Source organism: Pelophylax lessonae (assembly GCF_965119305.1).
Source record: "Pelophylax lessonae genome assembly, chromosome: 11".
NCBI classification, from domain to species: Eukaryota; Metazoa; Chordata; class Amphibia; order Anura; family Ranidae; genus Pelophylax; species Pelophylax lessonae.
The window spans coordinates 142659237-142674285 of NC_138778.1; the positions used below are offsets into that span (position 1 = coordinate 142659237).

Consider the following 15049-nt stretch of genomic DNA (forward strand, 5'->3'; position numbering starts at 1 on the left):
CACATGAGGCCGGGCATTCTCCTGCACCAGCAGGACCCACTGCACCAGCGTAGGGTCTGACAATGGGTCCAAGGATTTCTTCCCTATATTTAATGGCAGTCAGGGTGCCATTGTCTAGCCCTGTAGAGGTCTGTGTGTCCCTCCATGGATATGTCTCCATAGACCATCACTGACCCACCACCAAACTGGTCATATTAAACGATGTTACAGGTAGCATAACATTCTCCACGGCTTCTCTAGACCCTTTCATGTCTGTCACATGTGCTTAGGGTGAACCTGCTCTCATCTGTGAAAAGCACAGGGTGCCAGTGGCTGACCTGCCAATTCTGGTGTTCAATGGCAAATGCCAATTAAGCTCTACAGTGCTGGGCAGTGAGCACAGGGCCCAGTAGAGGATGTTGGGCCCTCGGGCCACCCCCATGAAGTCTGTTTTTGATTGTTTGTTCAGAGACATTCACACCAGTGGTCTGCTGGATGTCATTTTGTAGGTCTCTGGCAGTGCTCATCCTGTTCCTCCTTGCACAAAGGAGCAGATATCAGTCCTGCTGATGGGTTAGGGACCTTCTGCAGACCTGCCCAGCTCCCCTAGAGTAACTGCCTGTCTCCTGGAATCTCCTCCATGGTCCTGAGACTGTGCTGGGAGACACAGCAAACCTTCTGGCAACAGCGGAGCCGTGTGAAAGAGGCCTTATTGTTATTACAAGAAATGTAAACATTCCTTGTGAGAGCAATAGGCAGTGACAGGTAATCTTTAAGAAGATACCTGGGGTCTATTAAGAGACCCCAGATCTCTCCTCTACTCTTGAAAGCATGATCTAAAAAAAAAAAAAAAACCTATTGATCTCATGCTTTAAAAATCTGTTTACACCTGCCCCAACCGGAAGTGACAAAAGCTTGTCGCTTTCAGTCGCCTAGACCATAGAGATGATCGGAGACCTTGTGGTCTCCGATCAGCTCTATGATTAGCTTGCAGAACTGCCGGATCGAATGCTGGGCTTCCTGATCACACAGGAGAGCCAAAAGAGGCACCGGCAGGTGGCAGGATGACCCCTCCGGCTGCTTGTAAAAGAGATCCAACGGCTAATCAGCTGCTTGGGTCCCTTTTAAAGATGTGGGTAATCGCTGGCTGTAAATTTTAAAATCGGAGTTATGCTGACAGCTGAAGAGGGTGCTTGAAAGTGCTTAGTGCTTCCACCACCATCTAAAAGATGGCCTCTCACCTTAGAGTTAGACCCATGTTTTACCACCAGGTCTGAGTAAGCAGTTCCCCTGAGGGGCAAAGGTCACTCCACTATACAGGCAACACTCCTTGGAACCTCTTGATGGACTGGGCAAATTTTCACCTCGGATCACTCATAAAATCGCCAGGTGTACTTATAAACAGAAGCGGTGGAAATCTAGTGCTCTCCGTTTATATAAAGTTTTATTAGGTAAAAAAAACAATACTTGCACTCACATGGGATTGCACATATAGCTGTGTGGGCTTGTCTCACTTCAATACACAAACATTAGGGAGCTGGCTGCCGAGTCCCGTCAGTAAGGCAGGATGATCCCTCCCGCTGCTTGTAAAAGAGATCCAGCGGCTAATCAGCAGCTTGGATCCCTTTTAAAGATGTGGGGAATCGCTGGCTGTAAAATTTTATATGCTGACAGCTGCAGCCACGGCCCCTGTATAACCACTTGAACACACACACACACACACACATACATATATGTATGAGATTGTAGGGCAAGTGGTTATTATTCATATGCTAAAGTATATGTAAACCCAATCTCCAAACTCTCATACAACATGTCATTTCATAAGTGGTTTTCAATACTTTAATTTCAGCAGCCTTTATTACAATGATACTTGGTGATTCTGCAATAAAGGTCCTTGTTCCGGCACTTCCTGGTATATGGGGACATTGCTCCGTCTCTCAATGCCTTCCTGATTTGTCACTCAGGCTACCAACAGAGACCATGAGTAATTGCACAGGCATGTTTCACTGTTGTCACCATCAGAAAATCCACCCTGAAAAATGCCATGTAGCCTTCACTGGAGTGAGGGGGTCAAAGCAGACAGCGGCGACTGACAGTCACCAATTCTCTGCTCACGAGGCACTGAGAACCTACCGATCGACCCGTGTTTGATCACTCGGTTCTCAGTCTTTGAGCTGAAGGGGGACAAATGCAGCATTCATCTAGATAAAAGGAAAAAAAAATTCCAAACTTCTCTTTTAAAGCGGAGTTCCGGGCTAAAAAAATGTTAAGCTAAAAATACCCCCGGGACAGTCAGGGCTAGTGCATTTAAGCAACTATAGCCTCTGAACTGTCCCCTGTTTAGCTTACCTGTAAGAAGAAATACTTACCTTGAAAATGTCTTGTCCAGCTCAGCCATCTCAGGTGTGGGCAGCTGAAGCCGGAGCGTCCCTCTTCATGTCCTCTTCGGTGACGTTGGAGTCCCAGAATGCCGTGCACGTCACTTCTGGGGCAGGCAGGTCATCCCTGTACAGCTTCTGCCCAGAAGCTGTTCAGCAGGGAATGACGCGCCTGCACTGGAACTGACGTGTGACACCGGTGCAGGCGCATTGACTCCTGGGATCGATGAGCCTCATCTCCCAGGAGTCAATGCAAGGAGGAAGTGACGTCGGGGGGCCGCGGCCGTAGAGGGAGGAAGAGGAAGAAAGGTAAGTATATTTTCTTTAAAAACAAGGTAAGTGAAACAAAAAAAATGTTTAATTATCCAATTCATCTAAGCTAGCGGACGGTGCAAAGATAGTTTTTAGGGTGGAACTCCGCTTTAAACACTTATAAAACACACAAAAACTTTTGTCACACTTATGGTGGCATTCATTGTTTATGGCATCCCAAACACAAGTAGAAATGTGGCAGAATGCATGGTTAAAAAAAATGCACAAAGCTGAAAAAGGTACATGAGCTACTTAGCTGCGATTGTCAAGCGCAGGGCAGCCCACGCTATTGCACAGACATCTCTATGCATACAGCCTAAAAATGCACAAATGCCTGGCATTGTGTACCATCATATGAATGGGGTCTGAAGTAGTAATGTTTGTCCTTTACACAACCAAACATGTGGTTTAGAATAAAGATCCCCAAAAATAGGCATCCGGTTATAGGCCAAAAGACTTGTCCAAATAAAATGTCAATGATTGAAGGTGAACCAGACATTGGTCACAGGTCAGCTTTGTCTCCTATGACATCAGCACATAGTAAATAGCTAAGCTACAAAAGGCAGCTCCTGCTCACTGACAGAGCCAAGAAGGTTCAATGACAGTAAGACAGCAGAGGAGATTTACTTCTGGGACAAAGCAACAGATGGTCGAGGATGGAAATTACATAAGAAGCTGAAGCAAGGGAAAGAGGGAAACAAGGCATAACAATCTTTAAATATCCAGCTGTCATCATCCAAATCCAGAGCACAATAAAACCATTTACATGTCTGAACTGACACACTCTACTTTAGAACATAAGCATGCAAGCAAGCAGGCAATTGTGAGAAAGACAAAGCCTTGCTGAAAAATTAACCCTCACTAAGCCAGCTAAATACATTGCAAATACCTAATTTAAAAGCGAAGTTCAGGTTTTTTGTTTTCAAAATCATAATTAGCTGGGTGGATGCAGCATCAGTCCGACATCTACACTGATAATCAGGGCATAATCAGGGCACTGATTATCAGTGAGCCCCAACAGTGCTGCCAATCAGTGCCCACTAGTGCTTCCTCAACAGTGTCACCTATCAGAGCCCATCAGTTTCGTCCCATCATTGCCGCCCCATTGGCGCCCCTTAGTGCAGCCCCATCAGCGCCCCTCAGTGCAGCCCCATAAGCGAATCCCCATCAGCGCCCGTCAGCGCAGCCCCATCCGCGCCCGACAGCGCAGCCCCATCCGCGCCCGACAGCGCAGCCCCATCTGCGCCCGACAGCACAGCCCCATCCGCGCCCGACAGCACAGCCCCATCCGCGCAGCCCCATCGGCACCAATCCGCGCAGCCCCATCGGCACCAATCCGCGCAGCCCCATCGGCACCAATCCGCGCAGCCCCATCGGCACCAATCCGCGCAGCCCCATTGGCGCCCATCTGCGCAGCCCCATCGGCACCAATCCGCGCAGCCCCATCAGTGCAGCCTCATCGGCGTCCATCAGCGCAGCCTCATCGGCGCCCATCCGCGCAGCCCCATCGGCGCCCATCCGCGCAGCCCCATCGGCGCCCATCCGCGCAGCCTCATCGGCGCCCATCCGCGCAGCCTCATCGGCGCCCATCCGCGCAGCCTCATCGGCGCCCATCCGCGCAGCCTCACCAGCATCAATTAGATAAGGAGAAAAACTACCTGTTTGCACATTTTTATAACAAACTATGACATTTTTTTTTCCTTCAAAATTTTCGGTCTTTTTTTAACTGTTTAGCAAAAAATAAAAAACCCATTGGTGATTAAATACCACCAAAAGAAAGCTCTATTTGTGTGGAAAACTGATAAAAATGTTATATGGGTACAGTGTTGCATGACTGAGTACTTGTCATTCAAAGTGTGATAGCGCTGAAAGCTGAAAATTGGTCTGAGCAGGAAGGGGGTAAAAGTGCCCTGTATTAGTCAACCAAGAAATCTGCCATCTTGGCCTCTGTTTGATCTTCAACTACCATGGTGCAGCACATTTGATCAGTTATGACACCAACCATTTTATGGTTTGACAGTTTGGTAGAGAGCAAAACCAATGTGAGAGGTACATTCTGAACATGCTGGGAATTTAATTTTTTTTTTTTAAACCACTTGCCGACCGCCCACAGTATATATTTACTGCGGCAGTCAGCCTCTCCTGGGCAAACCGAAGTAGTACTACGTCGCTCGCCCAGGAGCCTATAGGGGGTGAGCGCGCACCGCCGGAGGCGCGCTCCCGCCCCCGCTCGTTCACGGGCATCCCCGCGCGAGTGACCGGCAGCTCCGATGCCCGCTGGCCACTCACGATCTCCCGCTGGAGAGGGAGAAAGGCAGACGTCTGATGTAAACAAAGCCGCCTGTCATTCTCCCTGGTGTAACAGCAGAGATCATACGATCCTGCTATGTGGTTAAATCACAAGCCACGCCGCTTTACAGTTAGAATCACGCCCCTGGGGACACACTAAAACCCTTGATCACTAATAAAGTTAACCCCTTCCCTGCCAATGTCATTTTTACAGTAACAGTGCATATGTATAGCACTGATTACTGTAGTAATGTCACTGGTACCCCCAAAAGTGTCAAAAATGTCAGTCAGGGGTCCGATCTGTCCACCGCAATGTCGCAGTTCCGCAAAAACAAAAAAAAAAAAAATCGAAGATCGCCACCATTACTAGTTTAAAAAAAAACAACAAAAATTACATAAATCTTTCCCTTAGTTAGTAAACGCAATAACTTTTGTGCAAACCAATCAAAATACGCTTATTGCGATTTTTTTTTTTTACCAAAAATATGTAGCAGAAAACAAATTGGCCTAAAATGTTAAAAAAATTTTGATTTTTACATTTTTGGGGGGAATTTCATATAAAAAAAGTGAAAAATATTGTTATTTTTTCAGAATTGTCGCTCTTTTTTTGTTTATAGCGCAAAAAATAAAAATCGCACAGGTGATCAAATACCACCAAAAGAAAGCTCTGTTTGTGGGAAAAAAAGGACATCAATTTCATTTGGGTACGGCGTTGCACAACCGCTCAATTGTCCATTAAAGTCACGCAGTGCCGAATCGCAAAATAGGCCCTGGTCTTTGAGCAGCCAAATCCTTCGGGGCTTAAGTGGTTAAACTATTAAATTGATAGGTTTAATTCCACTTTAGTTTGAGAAAAAAAAAAAAAAGTTACATTCCTGACATGTTCTTGTCCCATTGGATTTGTTCTTTACTAAACTGTCAAACCATCAAATGGCTGGCGTCATAACTGATCACATGTGCAAGACCATGGCAGTTGCAGATCAAACCGAGGCCAACATTGGCAAGTTACATTTTAAAGTAGTATTAAAAAAATAAAAATGTATTCAATTGTAGCCCATGAATTCATACAGTCAGGTCCATAAATATTGGGACATCAACACAATTCTAATCCTTTTGTATCTATACACCACCACAATGGATTTGAAATGATACAAACAAGGTGTGATTTAACTACAGACTTCCAGCTTTAATTTGAGGGTATTTACATCCAAATCAGGTGAAAGGTGTAGGAAATACAACAGTTTGTATATGTGCCTCACACTTTTTAAGGGACCAAAAGTAATGGGACAATTGGCTGCTCAGCTGTTCCATTGCCAGGTGTGTGTTATTCCCTCATTATCCCATTTACAAGGAGCAGATAAAAGGTCCAGAGTTCATTTCAAGTGTGCTATTTGCATTTGGAATCTGCTGCTGTCAACTCTCAATATGAGATCCAAAGAGCTGTCACTATCAGTGAAGCAAGCCATCATTAGCCTGAAAAAACAAAACAAACCCATCAGAGAGATAGAAAAAACATTAGGTGTGGCCAAATCAACTGTTTGGAACATCCTTAAAAAGAAAGAACGCACAGGTGAGCTCAGCAACACCAAAAGACCCGGAAGACCATGGAAAACAACTGTGGTGGATGACCGAAGAATTCTTTCCCTGGTGAAGAAAACACCCTTCACAACAGTTGGCCAGATCAAGAACACTCTCCAGGAGGTAGGTGTATGTGTGTCAAAGTCAACAATCAAGAGAAGACTTCACCAGAGTGAATACAGAGGGTTCACCACAAGATGTAAACCACTGGTGAGCCTCAAAAAACAGGAAGGCCAGATTAGAGTTTGCCAAACAACATCTAAAAAAGCCTTCACAGTTCTGGAACAACATCCTATGGACAGATGAGACCAAGATCAACTTGTACCAGAGTGATGGGAAGAGAAGAGTATGGAGAAGGAAAGGAACTGCTCATGATCCAAAGCATACCACCTCATCAGTGAAGCATGGTGGTGGTAGTGTCATGGCATGGGCATGTATGGCTGCCAATGGAACTGGTTCTCTTGTATTTATTGATGATGTGACTGCTGACAAAAGCAGCAGGATGAATTCTGAAGTGTTTCGGGAATATTATCTGCTCATATTCAGCCAAATGCTTCAGAACTCATTGGACGGCGCTTCACAGTGCAGATTAGGGCTGCACGATATTGGAAAAAAAGTACATTGCAATATTTTTTTTTCCAACGATATATATTGCAATATTGAGAGGAAATCATGGAAGTATTGCAGCAGGGCAGCCTTCTTCTGATTGTAATTGCAGATTGCACCATACAGCCAGGGCAGGCCAGGGTTAATGTTATTGTAGGGATTGACAGTGACAGTCAGTGTGGATTAGGCACAGTGGTGGCAGGAGGTAGAAGAACACAGCCTGACATGACATCCGTCCATGGTGTACTGAACTACTCAGTGAACTGACTCTTCACTGGTCTGAACTGTTACAAATGTACAAGTTTGTATCCAGTTCTTCAGTGTCGGTGTGCTGGGAGCCGCTGATTGGTTACAGGGAGGAGCTGAGCTCCTCACTCTAGGATCATATTACCATCAGCTGGAGAACTAGGCTAGCTGCTGGCAGGCAGACTCAGCTGTGTTCTGCTACAAAGACTGTGAGTCATCCCTTCTCCCTGCCTAATGCCTATGTCTTACATCGTTATCTTCTGCGATGTGACAATCGTCCACACCCACAGCACGATAGTCGATATCACATCGACTATCGTTCAGCCCTAGTGCAGATGGACAATGACCCGAAGCATACTGCGAAAGCAACCAAAGAGTTTTTTAAGGGAAAGAAGTGGAATGTTATGCAATGGCCAAGTCAATCACCTGACCTGAATCCTATTGAGCATGCATTTCACTTGCTGAAGACAAAACTGAAGGGAAAATGCCCCAAGAACAAGCAGGAACTGAAGACAGTTGCAGTAGAGGCCTGGCAGAGCATCACCAGGGATGAAACCCAGCGTCTGGTGATGTCTATGCGTTCCAGACTTCAGGCTGTAATTGACTGCAAAGGATTTGCAACCAAGTATTAAAAAGTTAAAGTTTGATTTATGATTGTTAATCTGTCCCATTACTTTTGGTCCCTTAAGGCTCGGTTCACACTTATGCGATGCGGGAAGGCTGCGAATTCGCAGCCTGTTCCCGCATCGCACACGCACCCCCGGCAGTTCACACTGCCATATGCGATTCGCTGGGGGTGTCAATGTAATCTTAACGACACCCCCAGTTTGATCGCATATCGCAGTGCGATCGTGCAGTTCGCACAGGATCGGATCGCACAAGTGTGAACCGCTGTGCGATCCGATCCTGATGCGGCTGCAACAAATGCCTCCTGTGCGTGTTTGCTGCGGGTGCGATGCGAATTTAGCCATACAAACTGTATGGCTAAACTCGCACCGCACAGCTGATCGCATGTCATGTCGGAGCAGTGCGCTCCGACATTACATGCGAACCCCGCACACGCAGTAGTGTGAACCGGGGCTAAAAAGAGGGAGGCACATATACAAACTGTTGTAATTCCTACACCTTTCACCTGATTTGGATGTAAATACCTTCAAATTAAAGCTGAAAGTCTGCAGTTAAAGCACATCTTGTTTGTTTCATTTCAAATCCAATATTTATGGACCTGACTGTAGATGTGGTGCCTACATTCAATTACTTTTAAGCTTTTTTTCCTTTATTTTAACCTGGTGATCTGGTCTGTAAGGCTGTTGTTTTTCAACAGAAGAAGAAGCTTCTGTAGATGTGACAGTTATGTACTGTGGATCCTGACAATCATGGATCTGATCAGTACATACAGTGTGAGTGGATCCTGACAACATTGATCTGATCAGTACATACAGTGTGAGTGGATCCTGACAACATTGATCTGGTCAGTACAAACAGTGTGAGTAGATCCTGACAGCACTGGTCTGGTCAGTATATACAGTGTGAGTGGATCCTGACAGCACTGATCTGATCAGTACATACAGTGTGAGTGGATCCTGACAGCACTGATCTGATCAGTACATACAGTGTGAGTGGATCCTGACAACACTGATCTGATCAGTACAAACAGTGTGAGTGGATCCTGACAGCACTGGTCTGGTCAGTATATACAGTGTGAGTGGATCCTGACAGCACTGGTCTGGTCAGTATATACAGTGTGAGTGGATCCTGACAGCACTGGTCTGATCAGTACATACAGTGTGAGTGGATCCTTACAGCACTGATCTGATCAGTACATACAGTGTGAGTGGATCCTGACAGCACTGATCTGATCAGTACATACAGTGTGAGTGGATCCTGACAGCACTGATCTGATCAGTACATACAGTGTGGGTGGATCCTGACAGCACTGATCTGATCAGTACATACAGTGTGAGTGGATCCTGACAGCACTGATCTGATCAGTACATACAGTGTGAGTGGATCCTGACAGCACTGATCTGATCAGTACATACAGTGTGAGTGGATCCTGACAGTAGTGATCTGGTCAGTACATACAGTGTGAGTGGATCCTGACAGCACTGATCTGATCAGTACATACAGTGTGAGTGGATCCTGACAGCACTGATCTGATCAGTACATACAGTGTGAGTGGATCCTGACAGCACTGATCTGATCAGTACATACAGTGTGAGTGGATCCTGACAGCACTGATCTGATCAGTACATACAGTGTGAGTGGATCCTGACAGCACTGATTTGATCAGTACATACAGTGTGAGTGGATCCTTACAGCACTGATCTGATCAGTACATACAGTGTGAGTGGATCCTGACAGTAGTGATCTGGTCAGTATATACAGTGTGAGTGGATCCTGACAGCACTGATCTGATCAGTACATACAGTGTGAGTGGATCCTGACAGCACTGGTCTGGTCAGTATATACAGTGTGAGTGGATCCTGACAGTAGTGATCTGGTCAGTATATACAGTGTGAGTGGATCCTGACAGCACTGATCTGGTCAGTACATACAGTGTGAGTGGATCCTTACAGCACTGATCTGATCAGTACATACAGTGTGAGTGGATCCTGACAGCACTGGTCTGGTCAGTATATACAGTGTGAGTGGATCCTGACAGTAGTGATCTGGTCAGTATATACAGTGTGAGTGGATCCTGACAGCACTGGTCTGATCAGTACATACAGTGTGAGTGGATCCTTACAGCACTGATCTGATCAGTACATACAGTGTGAGTGGATCCTGACAGTAGTGATCTGGTCAGTACATACAGTGTGAGTGGATCCTGACAGTAGTGATCTGGTCAGTATATACAGTGTGAGTGGATCCTGACAGCACTGATCTGGTCAGTATATACAGTGTGAGTGGATCCTGACAGCACTGGTCTGATCAGTACATACAGTGTGAGTGGATCCTGACAGTAGTGATCTGATCAGTACATACAGTGTGAGTGGATCCTGACAGCACTGATCTGGTCAGTACATACAGTGTGAGTGGATCCTGACAGTAGTGATCTGGTCAGTACATACAGTGTGAGTGGATCCTGACAGCACTGATCTGATCAGTACATACAGTGTGAGTGGATCCTGACAGCACTGATTTGATCAGTACATACAGTGTGAGTGGATCCTGACAGTAGTGATCTGGTCAGTATATACAGTGTGAGTGGATCCTGACAGCACTGATCTGATCAGTACATACAGTGTGAGTGGATCCTGACAGCACTGGTCTGGTCAGTATATACAGTGTGAGTGGATCCTGACAGCACTGATCTGATCAGTACATACAGTGTGAGTGGATCCTGACAGCACTGGTCTGGTCAGTATATACAGTGTGAGTGGATCCTGACAGTAGTGATCTGGTCAGTATATACAGTGTGAGTGGATCCTGACAGCACTGATCTGGTCAGTACATACAGTGTGAGTGGATCCTTACAGCACTGATCTGATCAGTACATACAGTGTGAGTGGATCCTGACAGCACTGGTCTGGTCAGTATATACAGTGTGAGTGGATCCTGACAGTAGTGATCTGGTCAGTATATACAGTGTGAGTGGATCCTGACAGCACTGGTCTGATCAGTACATACAGTGTGAGTGGATCCTTACAGCACTGATCTGATCAGTACATACAGTGTGAGTGGATCCTGACAGTAGTGATCTGGTCAGTACATACAGTGTGAGTGGATCCTGACAGTAGTGATCTGGTCAGTATATACAGTGTGAGTGGATCCTGACAGCACTGATCTGGTCAGTATATACAGTGTGAGTGGATCCTGACAGCACTGGTCTGATCAGTACATACAGTGTGAGTGGATCCTGACAGTAGTGATCTGATCAGTACATACAGTGTGAGTGGATCCTGACAGCACTGATCTGGTCAGTACATACAGTGTGAGTGGATCCTGACAGTAGTGATCTGGTCAGTACATACAGTGTGAGTGGATCCTGACAGTAGTGATCTGGTCAGTACATACAGTGTGAGTGGATCCTGACAGTAGTGATCTGGTCAGTATATACAGTGTGAGTGGATCCTGACAGTAGTGATCTGGTCAGTATATACAGTGTGAGTGGATCCTGACAGTAGTGATCTGGTCAGTATATACAGTGTGAGTGGATCCTGACAGTAGTGATCTGGTCAGTATATACAGTGTGAGTGGATCCTGACAGTAGTGATCTGGTCAGTATATACAGTGTGAGTGGATCCTGACAGTAGTGATCTGGTCAGTACATACAGTGTGAGTGGATCCTGACAGTAGTGATCTGGTCAGTATATACAGTGTGAGTGGATCCTGACAACATTGATCTGGTCAGTACATACAGTGTGAGTGGATCCTGACAGTAGTGATCTGGTCAGTATATACAGTGTGAGTGGATCCTGACAGTAGTGATCTGGTCAGTACATACAGTGTGAGTGGATCCTGACAGTAGTGATCTGGTCAGTATATACAGTGTGAGTGGATCCTGACAGTAGTGATCTGGTCAGTATATACAGTGTGAGTGGATCCTGACAGTAGTGATCTGGTCAGTATATACAGTGTGAGTGGATCCTGACAGTAGTGATCTGGTCAGTATATACAGTGTGAGTGGATCCTGATAGCACTGATCTGGTCAGTATATACAGTGTGAGTGGATCCTGACAGTAGTGATCTGGTCAGTATATACAGTGTGAGTGGATCCTGACAGTAGTGATCTGGTCAGTATATACAGTGTGAGTGGATCCTGACAGTAGTGATCTGGTCAGTATATACGGTGTGAGTGGATCCTGACAGTAGTGATCTGGTCAGTATATACAGTGTGAGTGGATCCTGACAGTAGTGATCTGGTCAGTATATAGAGTGTGAGTGGATCCTGACAGTAGTGATCTGGTCAGTATATACAGTGTGAGTGGATCCTGACAGTAGTGATCTGGTCAGTATATAGAGTGTGAGTGGATCCTGACAGTAGTGATCTGGTCAGTATATACAGTGTGAGTGGATCCTGACAGTAGTGATCTGGTCAGTATATACAGTGTGAGTGGATCCTGACAGTAGTGATCTGGTCAGTACATACAGTGTGAGTGGATCCTGACAGTAGTGATCTGGTCAGTATATACAGTGTGAGTGGATCCTGACAGTAGTGATCTGGTCAGTACATACAGTGTGAGTGGATCCTGACAGTAGTGATCTGGTCAGTATATACAGTGTGAGTGGATCCTGACAGTAGTGATCTGGTCAGTATATACAGTGTGAGTGGATCCTGACAGTAGTGATCTGGTCAGTATATACAGTGTGAGTGGATCCTGACAGTAGTGATCTGGTCAGTATATACAGTGTGAGTGGATCCTGACAGTAGTGATCTGGTCAGTATATACAGTGTGAGTGGATCCTGACAGTAGTGATCTGGTCAGTACATACAGTGTGAGTGGATCCTGACAGTAGTGATCTGGTCAGTATATACAGTGTGAGTGGATCCTGACAACATTGATCTGGTCAGTACATACAGTGTGAGTGGATCCTGACAGTAGTGATCTGGTCAGTATATACAGTGTGAGTGGATCCTGACAGTAGTGATCTGGTCAGTACATACAGTGTGAGTGGATCCTGACAGTAGTGATCTGGTCAGTATATACAGTGTGAGTGGATCCTGACAGTAGTGATCTGGTCAGTATATACAGTGTGAGTGGATCCTGACAGTAGTGATCTGGTCAGTATATACAGTGTGAGTGGATCCTGACAGTAGTGATCTGGTCAGTATATACAGTGTGAGTGGATCCTGATAGCACTGATCTGGTCAGTATATACAGTGTGAGTGGATCCTGACAGTAGTGATCTGGTCAGTATATACAGTGTGAGTGGATCCTGACAGTAGTGATCTGGTCAGTATATACAGTGTGAGTGGATCCTGACAGTAGTGATCTGGTCAGTATATACGGTGTGAGTGGATCCTGACAGTAGTGATCTGGTCAGTATATACAGTGTGAGTGGATCCTGACAGTAGTGATCTGGTCAGTATATAGAGTGTGAGTGGATCCTGACAGTAGTGATCTGGTCAGTATATACAGTGTGAGTGGATCCTGACAGTAGTGATCTGGTCAGTATATAGAGTGTGAGTGGATCCTGACAGTAGTGATCTGGTCAGTATATACAGTGTGAGTGGATCCTGACAGTAGTGATCTGGTCAGTACATACAGTGTGAGTGGATCCTGACAGTAGTGATCTGGTCAGTACATACAGTGTGAGTGGATCCTGACAGTAGTGATCTGGTCAGTACATACAGTGTGAGTGGATCCTGATAGCACTGATCTGGTCAGTATATACAGTGTGAGTGGATCCTGACAGTAGTGATCTGGTCAGTATATACAGTGTGAGTGGATCCTGACAGTAGTGATCTGGTCAGTATATACAGTGTGAGTGGATACTGACAGCACTGATCTGGTCAGTACATACAGTGTGAGTGGATCCTGACAGTAGTGATCTGGTCAGTACATACAGTGTGAGTAGATCCTGACAGTAGTGATCTGGTCAGTATATACAGTGTGAGTGGATCCTGACAGTAGTGATCTGGTCAGTATATACAGTGTGAGTGGATCCTGACAGTAGTGATCTGGTCAGTATATACAGTGTGAGTGGATCCTGACAGTAGTGATCTGGTCAGTATATACAGTGTGAGTGGTCACCTCCTCATACATGATAAAATGAGATAAGCTGTGTGATAGGAGAAGGTGAGCAGAGCTGTGATTGGTTGCATACAATGTCAGTGCCTGCACTCCTCACCTGTCCCCTAACTCTATATTCCACACATAATAACAAATCTCACACCTCCGTCTATATCAGAGAATCCTCCTCCTCCCCCCGTGTCCTCCATCACTCCCCATCCACTATCATACACACCGCTATACCGCTCAGTCCGATCCAGCCACCTCCAGGTATTTCCGGCTCACGGGAAGGATCCTGCAGATGAAACGCCCTACGTCATCACGCCGTGTGCCTCAGAACGGGAGGGCTGGCTGTCAGATGCGTGCGGCGCCATCTTGGTTGTGGGCATTGTCACTGCTTTACTGAGAGAACTATGTGAGGAGGTGTTATTGGTGGGCTATTAACCTTTCTGTGTGGAGAGGTCAGCAATGGCAGCTTCCATAGATCTGTCACAATGTATGGAAACCAGAGTTGCCATCTCATCCTGTAAACCTGAACATGTATTAGTTACACAGGTTCTGTGGCTGAATGAAATGGTGCCCTATCTGCATTAAACTAGCCTCAGAACCTGTGTTATTATATGTGTTCAGGTATAAAGGAATGGGGTGACAACCCTAATGGAAACACAACAATATACTTTTCTTATTGGCTCTCTTCTTGGTCTGTTAGCCATCAGATGTCCAGGGAAACTTTTACATTTACCACACATATCAACCACATTATAGCGGTAGTATCCAGCTTTTTTCCACTTTTACCTACAGGTAAGCCTATAATGCGGCCTATAATAAGGCTTACCTGTAGGTACAATTAATATCTCCTAAACCGGCACGGTTTAGGAGATATTTGCAGTGCATGCAGCCGCTCACGCGAGCGGCGCATGCGCTCTGAAGGTCCGGGGGGGACCTCCAGTTTTCCTTGCCGCGAATTGCCAGAAAATC

At 45.9% G+C, this 15049-nt stretch overlaps 1 protein-coding gene across 4 annotated transcripts in view; it reads right to left on the reverse strand.

Annotated features, from left to right (window-relative positions):
- Nucleotides 1–14397, reverse strand: part of TMEM94 (transmembrane protein 94) — a 168538-nt gene extending 154141 nt beyond the window's left edge. For all 4 annotated transcript variants that reach the window (XM_082271725.1, XM_082271724.1, XM_082271723.1 and 1 more), the window contains exon 1: nt 14307–14397. The gene's annotated coding sequence lies outside the window, so the exon portion shown is untranslated. The remainder of the gene's footprint in view (nt 1–14306) is intronic.
- Between the last annotated feature and the right edge of the window lie 652 nt (nt 14398–15049).